This window comes from Corvus cornix, chromosome Z (assembly GCF_000738735.6).
Source record: "Corvus cornix cornix isolate S_Up_H32 chromosome Z, ASM73873v5, whole genome shotgun sequence".
Classification (NCBI taxonomy): domain Eukaryota; kingdom Metazoa; phylum Chordata; class Aves; order Passeriformes; family Corvidae; genus Corvus; species Corvus cornix.
Genome location: NC_046357.1, coordinates 58,391,472 through 58,407,175, shown reverse-complemented (window position 1 = coordinate 58,407,175; position 15,704 = coordinate 58,391,472). Strand labels below are relative to the sequence as shown.

The 15,704-nt window shown below is 36.6% G+C and overlaps 1 protein-coding gene across 14 annotated transcripts in view; it reads right to left on the bottom strand.

Annotated features, from left to right (window-relative positions):
- Nucleotides 1-15,704, bottom strand: part of BNC2 (basonuclin 2) — a 349,580-nt gene that overhangs the window by 105,170 nt on the left and 228,706 nt on the right. The gene's annotated exons all lie outside the window — the stretch shown is intronic.

Below are 15,704 nucleotides of genomic sequence, written 5' to 3'. Positions count from 1 at the left end.
TTTATAAGTGAATAGTTAACAGCTGTACCCACTGCTAAGCATTACATGGATGCCACAAACTGTAGAATTCAAATCTTGGGTTATTCAAGCACGAACAACTGCCTGTCACCAACCTGTAACACATCGGTACAAATTAAGGTGGGAGAGACGACACGAGGCTGGAACGATGCCTTGCTCAAGTAGACAATGTCATCACAGAGTGCAGATAAGAGTGAGAGAAGGGCTGAGATAACCATGAAGTGAAATATGGTTCTTAATAATAATGATGAATTTGCAAGAACAGCTTTTTAATTTTTCCTGAGGGCTTTTGGAAGAGAACAGATGCTGAATATGTCCTGCACTGACATGAATAAATGGGGGGGAAATATAATAAGCAAAAGAAATATTTTCAAAGAAGTTTTCTTTTGAAATGAGAAATAATATATTTCTATTGTGGAGATAATTTCTTCCATCTCCAGCCCCCTCCCAAGTTTGAAAGCCACATTGTTAAGATTATAATATAATGTTCTTACAATACCTACAAAAATATAGTCACCTAGTTTTTTCCCAAAGGAATGAAGCATTGTAGTACTGAGTGTATTATGAGTGGCCTGAACAAAAATCTTTCTAATCTATTTCTCTTGTACAATCCTGTACTGAGAGAAGCAGGGAATACAAACTAAATAAAACCCCAAATACAAACTAAATAAAACCCCAAAATATTCAAAAACCCCAAACACAAAAACATCCCTCCCCTCCCCCCTCCACCCCCCCAGGATTTTGGAAATGTTTTCATAATGTGAATAATCATGAAAGAAACTGGTTTTGAGTCCTTTCCTATTCCACTGCAAAGATAGGTCTCTGCAGTAACTGCTTACATACAAGAAAAAAACCCAAGAAATAATTTGATGGCTTTTTTTGTGGTCTTTTAATGAGTTAGAGCAGTTAATTACCTGCAAGACCAGCCAGGTGCCAAGACAATAAGGAGGTTTCACTGATTTCAAAGTTTGCACAAAGCACAGGCTGGAAGTTGTCCACTAGATATCTGATCAGAGACACCTTCTACCTGCAACAAAATGTGGCAAATGACTAATAAAAAAAAAAAAAAAAAAAAAAAAAAAAAAATCAGTTTTTCTTGAAATAGAGTCTCACACAGATTGCAAAGTGGTAAGAAAAAAAGAAGGCTAGTCAGCAACAGCTGGATTTCTCCAAGGTGAAGGGAGAAAAGTGTTTACATCTATGGTTACTGCCTCTTCTCATTTTTATGCCATAGGGACACTGTGCTCTTACATGCTCTGGAGGAGGGAGGTATGTGAGCCAGAAAAGGTTCATACTTCAAAAAGCTTCTAAGGCTTTAAAATATCATGGCAGAAGCTGATTCAGCATTGTAACTGTTTTCAGGATTTAGTCCAAATCTTTCAGTTTTGGCATTCCAAAGGGAACACCACTAAAAGGCAAATTGTCCTCTGCATGTGTGTGTTGGAGGCAGATGTGATATTAGTCAAGCTTACTTGTTACCTGCTTTCTGATATTCATAATATTTAATTATTTCCCCTTTTCTGTTTCACTCTGGTTCTTATGGAAAGCTGCTATGGTTCCTCAGTGTCTGAACTTCTCACACTGTGAATCAATACTTAAATAGATAGTCACAGCAAGTGAGACAGTTACATTTTATCATAACAATTGATACAGTATTTTTATTAAATACTATGTTTTGTGGAAACTGCTTTTCACACAACTTCTGGGCATAAAAGAAACACAACATAATTTTTAAAGGTTTCGTGAGAGAGTTGGGAACTGAACACAAGTTGAATTTGGCATCAGTAGCCTTCTGAAAATACCACACTAATATCCCCAGATATTGACTAAATCCTTGTTTCACTTCCATCCTACATTTAATTTTTTTATGCTTAAAAGTCACATGCTAGAACACCCGGTCTAAAGGCATAGGAAACCTAAGTCAAATTTCACAGAGTGAAATTTGAAAAGTTAATTCCCGCTGCTTTACTGTCAAAAAGTGTGGAATTTGCAGTGAGCAAGGTGGGCTTAGTTTTGATATCTACATTAATCTACATCAATTAAAGAGTTTGTTACTGCACAAGTTTTTCCATTGGTTACAATCAGTTCACCTCTAAATGAGAATTTTCTTTCTTGTATTCATAGATGAAAATTGAAACATCAATTTCTTTAGTTTCTCGTCAAGGTAGGTCTATGAATTTAGAAGCATGTGTTTTGATATCCAAGTTTGCATGGAGATATCAGTGTCTGTTGCTATCATGCCCAGAAAGTAAAACTGTAACTTTTTTTTTAAAATCTGTAAATGCAAAAAGAATAACTTCAAAATTTTGTTGGCTACCTTTCAGCAAAAACAAACAAACAAACAAACAAAGCCACCAAAATTGCTATAAAGCATATGGTGCAAACCATGAGTGTGCTTATTTTTTATTGGTCTACATTATTTACCATGTAATTGGGTCAAAATTAATGCTTTAAGGACTATACAGAACATTGTATTTTTCTCAGCTCCACACATCAAGTCCATGCACCAAAGCAGGTCTCCTTTTTTTCCTCCAAACAAAATGCAGTACTATCTCTTTTTTATGGATTCATTATAAGTTCTTGAGTGACACAAAGGCCAAGCTGCCAATAGAAAGAAAAAGCCAGGATACTAAGAAGGACAGCTGTTTTCTAAACATGGCAAAGGTTGTTGGAAATGTAACATTCAAGGACTTTTCCCTTGCCTGTGTTTGATTCTAGATGTACTGTGTTCCTCACGCTACCCCAGTTGGTCATGTATTAACAAGTACTTCAACCATTTTTGCAAGCCTCCTCTTTTTCACAGAAGGTATTTGGTAAATTATGTCCACACATTTCAAAGGGAACAGAAACTCCTACCTTAATTTGTACGTACTATGTAATCAGGTTAGCAGGCAGGTCAAAGTCTTGGCTCCCTGTGCAGCCAGAGTCAGAGAGTTGTGCTCTAGGGTGGCCTGCAGCCACCCAGATAGAGGGAAAGGAATTGGGGATGCAGCAGCTATCCATGGCTGACAAACAGACACCAGGGAGGTGATGGCAGAGTGGGAAAGGACCTCATGCTCACTAATTATTTTTTCCACCTATTCCACAGACTCCAGATTGGGGCAGGAAAGAAAGAAAGAAAGAGCAACCTGGACTAAAGTTAAGATCTTACTTTAGGGAGGCTCTGGTCATCATCGAAAATGACAAAAGTGATTTGGAGGAGTCATTATGAGAATCTGCTTTATTAGTGAGTCTCCATTTGTATAACACACCATAAACAATTCACAGCTTGGTTTTGAGAGATGTAATACGCGTCTGTGTGGAAACAGATGGAGTCTACTCCAGTGAAAACAATTAACAAGAAAGAAAGAATCTTTGGAAGTCTGCAATTTTTAAATGAAACATGCCTCGTACAGTTCTTACAACCTGCTATTCATTTCTTTTCAAGAAAAGGGCAGTGCTTACAGGAAGAGAACTGTTATGTGACCTCAGCTGACCCACATACATTCACTGAGACCCCAATTCAGAAAAATATACAAGCATATGCTTAATGTTAAACATGAATAGAACATTGTTGATGTCAAGTGCACTAATTGTATAAGTTAGGTAGGTTCTTATGCACCCTGCTAAATCAGCAACCACCTTCTGACAGTGTCTGAGCAGTTATTTGGGTAACAAATTAAGTTTGGTTCTCTATGGCTTTACATCTCTACAATAAACTGAGAACTCTTTTGGTTTGCATCTTTATAGCATCTTTCCTCCCTGCTTCTTTACTATAGTTTCTTTGGTACGTCAAAAGGGATGTGTTGCTTTTTCTCCAGTATCTCTCTCTACTACCTGGCCACTTACACAAAGCATTTAGAGACTCCATAGATTGATGACTTTCCTTCCCGTCGCTTGAACTAATCTCAAAATAGTTACAAAAAGCATTGTTGTAACAGTCCTGCTCATTTGAACATCTAGATAAAAGCAAACAAACAAACAAAGAAGGACTTTCTACAGTGCAGTAGCTGCTGAAATTCCAATACTATTATCTTGGATGAACTGAGGGTAAACACTGCTGAAGTGAAAACAGGTACCTTAGTAAAGGACTTAGAGAGTACTCCAGCATAAAGCAGACTGGTGGTGGAAAAGTCTTACAGACACACACCTAAAGACTGATGTGACAGTACTGGAAATTCATACTGTATTACTGAAGTTATTATTCACGTATGGGAGTATATGCATAATTTCATTTTGAATTTTCAGGTTGAGGAACTTCTGAAGCACCTCAAACCATATTGACATTAAAATTCTTCAAATGTGCTTCAAAGCCTATAAACTTCCCATTGCATTGGCACTTCTCTCCTGTTCCAAACAAATCTCAACATTGACAAAATAAGCAGTTCTGTGCTAAGGTACTATATTTTCATTGAACTATTTCATCCTGCAGGTTAATATTCACCAAAGAAAAACAGCAACAAACCAAACAAATTTTAAAAAAGTTTGAAAAAAAAATTTTAAATTTTTTCTGTAACTCCAGAAAAAGTGAACAGTTCAGGTCACTTGTGTTAAAATGTTTCCCTGACCCAAAGAGAGAGCAAACTGCAGTTCAAAAGAACAGATATTCAGATATGTTTTGAAATACCAGAGCAAACTTCCACTTCATAATTGCTATAGGACAGTATTAATACCACATGCAATAATGCTGCACTGTAACACAGCAACAAAATTAGCAACTTGATATACATACAGGGTCACAAGACTGTACACTTCACAACACACCATGTTCCAGGCTTTGAAAATATATATAATGAGGTATTATGAGACACTCTTTCAAGATTCATCTTTGGCTCATCCTGTACAATCAATTTGCTAAGCCATATGTGACTGGAGGGACATGGGCTTCTCAAGCCACAGCCTCCAAATGAAGACTGGAAATGGCTAGGTCTGAGATGGTATGAACATCATAATTGGCTGCTATTCTATCTCTGGACAACCCCACATCTGCTGGTCAGTTGTCCCAGAAGAGCTTCTTACACTCTGTAACATCCGAGTGCTCTGCAGCCTCACAACAACCATAATTGTGTGAGAATCTACTACAGACATTATTAATTCCTTGCTCTTTTTCTACCAAGAAACACATATCTGCCTCCAGCTGTGGCAGAAAATGAATGCCTATTACCTCACAACTCTTTGAGCCTACAAATGAGAGAGAAGAGCTCTGTTTTGCATCCTGTGGTACTGTTTGAAATGCTCCTATCAAGAGGAAACCAGCTCCCACATGGAAAGCAACTAAATTAGTACTAGTTAAATTCTTTAACTCCAAATTTAATTTTATTTTATGAAATCCTTTCTAAAAGACATGGGTTGGACAAAAGCATTTCTGTGGATCACAACATTACATACTCAGCATGAACGGAGCAAATTTTCCCAGGCGTTGCCCTAGCTACTTCCAAATAGTCTGAGAGCTTTTAATGGAAAGCCTGCTGAAACACAAGCTACATTGCAAACAACCTGATGAGTGGCATTATTTCTTCCATTCCTGTTTGTCAGAACCATATGCCAACTTAGACACAACTTAAAGACACCCAATATCCAGAATGCATGGATAAAAATGCAATGTTATGTTAATTCTACTGCCATACCTACATCACTACTCAAGCTATACAGATACAAACAAATCCAGCAAGCTGACATACACTGAGCCAGCAGTCTTAAAAATCTACTTGTCCTACAAGTGACTTCCTTCTGTGCAGACAACTGCCAGTCAGTAATAGAGGTTTCCACACCCTTTTTCCACACCCTTTTCAGTAGATGGAATGCAAGACTTCAGGGTGCAATTCTGGCAAGATTCATCATGAAGAATCCACCAAGACTGGATAGAAAAAGACATACTTTACTGTACTATAAAAGGTAAAAATCATCTAATGAAACAAAGTCTTTCTCTTCTATTTGCTAAAACGATTATTAAAAAAAAAATAATGAAATTACTGTTCCAGGGGTGGTGATGTTTCAGAATTTGACTAAAGAATAATCATAATTACACATTCTATTTCATTAGAGGATCTCAAAGCACTTCATAAACATTAATTAACAACATCCAAGTATAAATTGGGATGATTAGAACATTTTGTTAAAGCTGTGGGGGAGGAGAAAAAAATCAAGCTGAAGCACAAAGGATACATAGAGCAAGTTAATATATTAGAGCCAGTAGAGTATTACACACTTCTTGGCTTCAAGTTAAGTATTCAAAATTCTAGAACATAGTGTGAAATGACAGGCAAATCAGAGAAGATATTTCAAGCACAGGAAAGAAAAGTAAATTTCTTAATTAAAATATAGGAGTTCATCTTCATTAGAATCAAAATGTACCTTGATAAGTAAAAGGGGTTTGTCTGTCTACATTCAGTGCTGTCCTCTTACTGCCTAGAAGGCAACAGTAAGTGTTAATGACATTTACCCCTCCTAATAAGAGTCACTCACACTTCACTGTTATTCCTTGTTATTGCTCAGGACAGGCACTAGCACCTCACTGAAAGATCAGTGCTGCGAGGGAAAAAAGTTCCCTTGAGATCCCTTGGACTTCAAGAAAAGGAGAAAATCAACTGATGCTGGACAGATGACAAGTTTGATTCTCTGTGGCCCTTCTTGATTCCTAAGTGTCTGTGGACCTAAATTTCATAAGTGCCTGAAGTCAGGGCTGAGACACACAGACAATCAAAACCACACCTACACTCAAAGCAAGAGGTTTGTAAACTGGAAAAAAAGTCTTAAATCCATTTAAATGTTGTGGTCTGGACTCCATACTCTCTAACTGAGTTAATCTCCATTGATGTTTAGCTGAATGGTTAATATCACAGCCTTATCACCTCCAGGACCATGATCTGAATTCAGCCCATAAAAAGCAGAAGTTCTAATCTCTGAGCTGCTTTTTGTGAGAAGAATGACATTAATTCCTTGGATTCTTGGCACAACCCACTCCCCTCCACAGGCTCACACATATTTCCCCTCAATCAATAGTTTTATGGACTTTTTTTCTCTTTATTTTGTAACAGGTCACTGTATTTATCACAAGAAAATTGAGGTGAGCAGTAACCCCAAGATCCTGTCCTCAACTCCGTGGTCATATTTCTTTGACATAGTGCAGGATATGTTCTGGTAGAGGCTTCAACATGGCACTGTCAGAAGGAAAAGTGATTTTCTGGGCTACAAGGAAAGCCATTCTCTCCACTCCCTTCATTCACAGAGAATCAATCTTAAACCCAGAGATTTTTGTCAAAGACACATACAATCACAACCTATTAGAAATATAAATACAATTTATAGATTGTTAGAGTCCATGTATGTATACATAAATATACATATATACACATATACATACACACACACACATATATATATACACACTCATACATATTTCAAGGGAAAAGATATGTGATCATAAATGGTTAATAGAAATTCAACCACATTCTGAAGCAAGAAAGCTGGAAATAGTTTCCTCCTTGGCTTACCTGCCAAGACCCAAGTTCAGGGCTCTGTTTCTTCTGAAATGCTTGATGGCATCACTCACACCTAAAACAGCCTAGGGAGCAAACTATTCCTCCCACCTCCTTCATCCTTCATTCTGCTTTGGGTGTTTGTGATTTCATCAGCTATCACAAGAGAGACACAGGATCATGAACTCAAGCCTTGGCAGGTGAAGAGATTTTCAGCTCCATTTTAAAAAGCAAGCACACATGGTCCTGGCACACACCTGACAGACCTTCAGTAACAGCCATTTCCATGTTCTGCAGTCTAGTAGCTGTGCGAAAAGTACATCAGTGGGATCACAGCTTCTCACCCCTAGTGCTGTAAACAGTCAGTACACATTCCAGGTAGGACAAACACACCTACACAAAAGTCTCTCTCTCCCCCTCTCTTTTTTTTTTTTTTTTGACTTTGACAGCCATAAATGTTTTCCATTAAAAGGCCACCTTTACACGTCTGAGCAATGTGAAGCACTATGGCTATAAAGGCTAACTATTTCATAGTAGTCATTAGGAACTAGAATGATGTATACTGCTGTTGATCACCAGGGGTTATACAGCCCTCTGCTTCATTACCCGTGCAAGATGCAAGACACAGAGCAGCAATAGCACAGCTCTCCAGCTGCACATATTCTGGAAAACCCAATGATCTTTGCATATACTGAGACATCTGTTGTTACGTAACTTGTCCTGGTGGCATTCAGAAATGTCATCAAACTCTCTAGACTTTATTTTTATTGTTGCTTGGTTAAAGGATGAACTGTCATGATAAATATTCTCATGTAGTGTGATCGGTAGTGTTACTATTAGAGGTACAGAACCAAAAGCAACAGAGAGATGTTAAGCAAGTTAGTGCAGGTACAGAGAAAATCTGAAAGCACTTCACACTATAGAACAAGTGGCATTGCTTTGCTCAAACACACAACAATGCTTCCCACTGGCTCAGCAGCTGTGCTTTGTTTTCTATCTCCCTTTTCAGTACTTTAAGGTTTATCTGAGCTTTTTCCACCCTCTGTTTAGGGTGAAGATAGAATAGTCATGCCTAGATTAGAACAGCTAAGAAGAATACAAAAGAGGAAGGGGCATAGAAGAGGATCTCTGTTTCACAGAAATGTAGGGGAGTCATACTAAACTGACACGCAGGGGAGAAGAGAAACTCCTCCAGTTTCAAATAATAGTGTACAGTGATGTCATGGGAGGAATAGAGTACTCAGAAGATGGATATGTCATCTAACAGGTCCTTTTCATCTTCTTGTGTTAAAGAGGCAAAATCAGAGAATAAGGGGAAGTGAAAGTAAGGTGAGGTTGAGGAAGGGAAGACAAGCAAGAAAAAAAGGGGAGGGGGAACGGGAGGTAGTGACAAAATAATAAGAAAGTTGAAGTGGAAAGAGAGGAAGGAAGAAACAGACAGGCACAAAGAACATGAAAAAGGCAGAGCACATACAAAAGAGACACTTTTAAATCCCATGTGTACTACAGGACTAGAAGTCTGGATAAATGTTACCCAGCTTTGTGTCTTGGTTGCTCTGAGAACCACTGTTGAAAAACATCAGAACTAAAGCACACATATGAGTGTTAACATTAACTACAAGGAAGAAAAGAAAACACAAGACAGAATTGTATCTAACAAAGCTGAAAAAAGTAAATTAATCTGTAAAAGGGTAACTCTATTAATTATCAAGTAATTAAATATGGGTGGCAGTTATTATGGGAAACACAATCTTGTATGTGAAAGAATTACATTGTACTTTGGCTTTGTTAAAATCATTACTAGATAAACTTCTTAACCTTTATCTGCATCAGTTTTACAAATTTTTTTAGTAAAAAAGATATACTACTCATAGAGGCATGGAGACTGCTTCTTAAAAGGCATGGAAATCCTCCAGTGGCCACAGCTAAAAGAGTGTAAAGTATTAATTAAGTTATTGACAAACAGACCAATGAGGAATGAGAAGCAAAAATAAATACAAAACCTTCACATACAAATTTCCTTTTTTATTATTCATATGTGTAACTGTCGGTTAACATTTTCTGGGTTGCAATGGTCAACTTTTTTCTTTTTTTTCATAATTCAGTTGCCTATTTCTCTTGATTTTCCTTAAAAAAGAATATAGCATACAACACTTTAATGGTGTTCTTGTTGTGAAAGACAAAAACAGTAAAATCATCTGACAGCACTTGGGGAAAAAAAAACCTGACAGAAACTTTGTGTGACTCATGATTATGGATGGCAGACTACATTGAACTTAAAGTATGATATCATCACTACAGCAACTGACACTACATGTCCACCTTGCAAAAGTTGATATCAGAGCTTCTGTTTATTTGTTTTCTTTCTAATGTTCTTTATCTTTAAGCAATGAAGGCTGTTTGACAAGCTGTTTAATGAAATGGTCCTTGCACTTGGGTTCTACAGCAAAAGTTCAAAGATCTTAAAAGGCAAATAATTTCAGACAGAAAATCTAAGACTTTATAAAGTCTCTAAAAGAGTTCAGACAGCAACAGAACCCATCCTTTTCTGAAATCCTCCACAGATAAGCCAATGGTGGGCAATATTTAATTTTAAGAACAGTAAAGCAATTTCAATCTGTGCATATGGTTAATATTTCACCTGCTTAGAAGGTGAAGTGCTAAGGGATTACTTTGAGAAAGAACAGAAAAGAAATTAAGAATATTATTAAAGATGCTCAAGTTTCTTTTTTTGGCATCTACCCAAATATCTTCATTTAATTTGCATGTAAGAATCATATACATGAACAAACTAGTGGTGGTAAACTAGGACAGAAACCAAATTACCCATACTACCAAGAGCAACTGTGTTTTACAAACATTTGAGGAACTGTTTGTCAAATATAACTGACAATATCGGTTATATATATACTGATATGTATATCAACATATGTGAGCATGTAGTTTGCATATACATATGCATATAACTAGTTTTTCTTTTAAAATCTCTGAATTATTTAAACATTGCTATGTATTTCATAATTTCAAGGAGTTTGTTTTTGTTAATGGGATTTTGCTTTTTTTGAAATAATGTCTAAAACTGCTTGTCCCTCCCCAGTCTCTGCCCTGTACCATCTATACCTTCTGAGAGCATACCTTCTTAGTTGTATTTTTGCTTAACAGTTGCTTTAGGACTATAGAACGAGCACAGCAATGGAAGACTAAACCAGTTTTCCCAAAGCAGAAAATTATATCCAATAATTTTGAATTTCATCATTTTCAGCATTGACTTTGCAATGGAATAGATGTTCATTTAGGGTCAGTGATTTCCCATGCAAAGTCCAGTATATGAACTTTTGTGAGTTAGTCTCCTTTTGGACCTATAAAATACCCATAGTCTTCCAGCTGGCTTTAGTTCTGACTTTGTTCTGTGTTATTTATTTTTTAAATTTCTCATAGTTGTTAATGGCACCAGAGAGTCTGGCACCTAAGACGTTCCCTGTGAACTACTGACTAATGTACTTTTTTCAAGGGAATGATGATAAGAATGGGACTCCTAGGTCTAGACCATTTTTCTTAATTCTCCCAATGTTCTGTTCTGTGCCTCTGCTTCCTTCTTCGTATTGTAAAGACAATATATATTTTCCTCTTTTATGCTAAGAGAGTACGATAATTTGATCTCAAAACAGTTGAAAAAGTGTTGAGCTGTTACTCAAAACTGAACCATTATTTGCAAGGAGTCACTCTATGGTCTCTTAAGTTGTAATCACATGTCCTGTCTTCTGTAGCTGGACCAGTGTAAAAGCTGAATGCCCCAGCTCTTCACTGCTAGTGGCATAATTGCTCTCTAGCCCTATCCTCTCAGAATAATGAGATTTAACTTGCACATGTTTAGAAGGAGGATTTTTCTAACCTGGTTTGTTTAGAGAGAACCTGGCTAGGGAGCAATTACACATGTACCCACACTAGCAAATGGATGGGGTAAAGTATTCTCCAGTGGTGGATCATTGAACAGCTGGCAAAGTTACCTCTTCTCTCAGCTGGAATTAAACCAGGGTTGGAGACTCATAGTTGAGCTGTTCTTTACAGTAAAAGTAACATCATTCAAATCAATAGAGCCACTAGTCACATACATCTCTTTGAGTAGCACATGCAGTATCTGACCCAAAACACCTACTCTGTGACAAAAATAATTTCTTGTCATGTAAAGACATGTGAAGTTAGGTGTTCCCAAAAGAAAAAACTTTCAGGCTCACTAACCACATATGGGTCAATAGCAAATACAGTAACTTATTTCCCTGAGATAGAAAAACAAGACTAAAATCTGAAGCACTCTGAATTCCCATGGAACAAACACAATCCAAAATGTTCCCCTATGCCATAAAGTTATTTTGAGGATCAGTTCTAAGCATGAGAGAACACCTCCTCTTCTAAAACATTAATCCTGTGACAGTCTGATGAGACTGTTGACCAAATTGTCACTAACATTTCATTGATCGGTATCTATTCACCAGGAACTAGATTTATCTCATGGAGGCCAGAGAATGTTGCCAGGTCTTAATGCCTCTCAACCATTACTGGCAATGTTGTGACTGTGCCCAAATGTGAAAGGCAGTGTTATCAAATTACCTCTGTGGCTTCAGGGTTCCTTGACTTCCTGTGCTCTATTAATGTATCCACTGAATGAAGGCATAAATACTGCATTTTTCTCTGCCCACTGCTTTTTAATTCGCTATTTGAAAACATCATTAGTCAAAATGAAGGTATTACAGATAATCCCACCATGCAGTACTAACAAACAACTGTTTTCCTCTTGTTTCTCTAGTGGAGCAAGCCATGAGCTTTTTCTCTAAAGCTACAAGGAAAAAGTTGTGAGGTTTGCAGGGGGGTTTGTTCATTTAGTTGGTTGTTGGGGGGTTTTTTTGTTGGTTGGTTGGTTGTGGTTGTTGTTGTGGTTGTTGTTGTTTTGTGGGAAGAGGGGTTTCTATAGATCTTGAACAGAACAGAAAACATCTGACAATAGTAATTGATTTTGAGTGGATGCATCTACCCTATCCCTCAAAAAAGCCTCCATTTAGGAAAAATGTTAAGTATTTTAAAACTTCCATAATGGTGAGGGCGCATTCAGCACCTTTGGACCATCCCAAAACATAAAATTCCAGTTTTGTGCCAGCTATACAAATCTCTTGCACTGTGGTTAATTAATGAACACTGGAATTTGAACCTGGATTAAGTATTCTGGAATCTGTTACAACCATTACCTCTCCCTATTCTGTTATTTCTCTTGGTCCTTGCTAATAAGCTTCCTGTTTTTCCTCTCCTGAAGAAAAAATGGGAGAACAGTGTTATACATGATTCTTGTAAAGCTACAAGTGTAAAGTATTATTTTTACTAGATTATGCGTCTCTAACTACACTACCATAGCAAACCTTTTCCTATGGATATATATTTCTGTATTTGATATACAATGAGTATATATGAATGTATGGTAAATCTACTAGCGTTGACTCGAATTAGGTGATAAGTTAGGTGGGTTTGGACACACAAGTTACAAAGAACTGTAATTCATGACTGAGAGTCAGATGTTCCCCAGTTCACTGCATGACAGCCTATCAACAGTCCCATAGTTTGTGATACTCTGGGTGATTTGTTTCAGTACTTGATACTTTTAATACTCCTGTAGGATGCTCACAACACTTCATTCAGGGTTTTTTGCATGTAAAAGCTTAGTTTGAAAGCCTCAAACAATTCTTTGAAAAGTTCCAGTCTGTAATGACGAGCTTCATGATACAATACCTTTTGCTCAAAGACATTACCTGTACGCACTTTTACTATGCTAGTGTCACTACATTCTTCCCTTCAAATTTCCCTGCATACTCCTTTTCTCCTTTAAAACAGATACTTTCAATAGAGCTGGTTTTAAAAAAGACATTTTTATTAACATAGATTTAATTAATTTTCCCAAGGTTTCTCTGAATATATGTTTTGCTAAGCATTTTCCTTTTCTGCCATATACTGAGTTTTCTAGCTATAATGGAAACAAAATGCAATTTTTGCCTAGAGATCCTGTGGAGGTATTTAAAAGCCATCTGGATATGGTCCTGGACAAATAGTTCTAGGTGGCTCTGCTTGGACAGAGGGTTTGGACAAGATGACCTCCCTTCTAACCTTGACCAGTGTGTGATTCTTTGAAATTAGACAGCTAAATTAGGAGGGATGCTCAGCTATACCTATCATAGGTCTTCATTCACTCACTAAGAAAATCCACAGTCAAGCACTAATGAAGTCAATATATGGCAAGTCTGTAACAGCTGTCCTTAACTTTCACTGATAATAGTTCACATTTAAATGGCATAACATTTAATATACTGTTGCTGAATATAGTGATGGCAAAATTCATGCCTTGGGGGCTACAATATGACTGAGTTTTAGCCAGATAAACTGGACTGTGACCTAATGGGGTATTACAGGCCTTTACACTTTTCAGATGCATAGGTCACAATCTCAGTCTGTATAAACATCTATGTAATTATATTACAAGCCATTCTTGTACATACTGAGATCATTCCAAAAGATAATTAAAACAAAATCAATATGAGCATGATTCAACAGCCTTTAAAACAAGAAAACTACTGATTTCAGTCAGTCTTCTTGTCTTTAAGAGACACAGAATTACATTCCATGCTTGTAATATATTACTCCTAATTATTAATCACGTTTAGTAACCAGCAGATTTCTAATATTAGATCTTAAAAATTATGCATTTTTTATATGTATTCCTTTACAAATCAAATTTCTTCAGCCCTCTAGATCAGTATGATTCAGAATCCAGGAATCTAAAATATGATGCAATATGCACATAATGCCAGTACATATCTCTGTAGATATCTCTCATGTATCCGTCTTAATTATCTATCATATATAAAATCTATAAATGCATAACCACACATTTACATCTTACAAACATGATAGATATCCACTGTATAAATATGATGGATATATCCTTATATGTACATTTTAGACTGGTAATGGAAAAAATGGATTCTGTTCTACTTGAATAGGTGTAACACTTAGCCTTTACCAAACAGATGCCTGAGAGAATCCTGAAACAATTAAAGAGATCCATTCCATATATGTCCTAACATGAATAAAAAGATTTCATTATTAACATACAAACCTTTTTAGTTCTCTTTCTCTAGGACTGTTTTACAATTCAGTACATTTTTCTGTGAAAATCCATATATAGAGCATTTAGGAAAATATTTATGAGCACAGAAGGTGAAGTTTTCCATAGAATCACATAAAGCTAATTTACTTCTTTCACACAAAGTACAGAAATCTGAAGAGGAATTAAGAAATAGAGTCAGAATTTCTCAGAGCAGGTATAAATGCCATATTTTCAATAAAGTTCTAAGCATGCGACCATTGCCTAAGAAAGTAAAGCAATAAATCAGCAACTAAAATTTTCAAAGTTTTTTAGGCATGTCCACTTCAATAACTGGGTGAATTCTAGATGATGCAGAGCTCCCACAAAGTCAGTAGCAATTAAGAGAATTCAAAAGTATATAATCTTAGGTTATTAATCAGAAATAGTCTTACAAAATGTAAAAAGTCACTTGGGAACTCAATAGATTATGAAATTTTTCAGATAAGCAACTATATATATATATATATATATATATATATGACCATACTCCTAAAGCAAGCCTGCCCATTTTGCTATTTTTCTTTTGTTTGTTTGCCTGTTTCAACTAACCTGCATTCAACACTTTATTTAAAGCTACTTTTCAAAAATGGCCTTATAAAAAGGGTTTCCTGTTTATACATCACACTGTAGGGGTACTTTCCAATATAACCATGATCACAACTCCCATTTCATCTATACCTTTTAGATATCTTTCTAAAGAAGGAAAGAAAAGATGACGGAGCTGCTGACTTGCATCTTAGTTTCTCAAGTCAAACAGTAGCCCTTGAAAACTTGCCAGCTGCCTTTGATGGCCAGACCATGCTTGCAGGTAGCTAACCTCAATATTTGCAGTATTTAAGGCATTTCCTATAATAAACATAAGCAAGTACAAATAAATACTATGGTATGAAGGCACCTGTATTTTTTTAGCTTAGGAGAAATTGAATATTTTATTTTGCAAGCACCATCATTAGGCTTCAACATGCCAGACTAAATTCACTTCATATCCTTCTACCTCTTTGGGTGTGCCATCACTACATCCATACATCAGCAGCAAAAATATC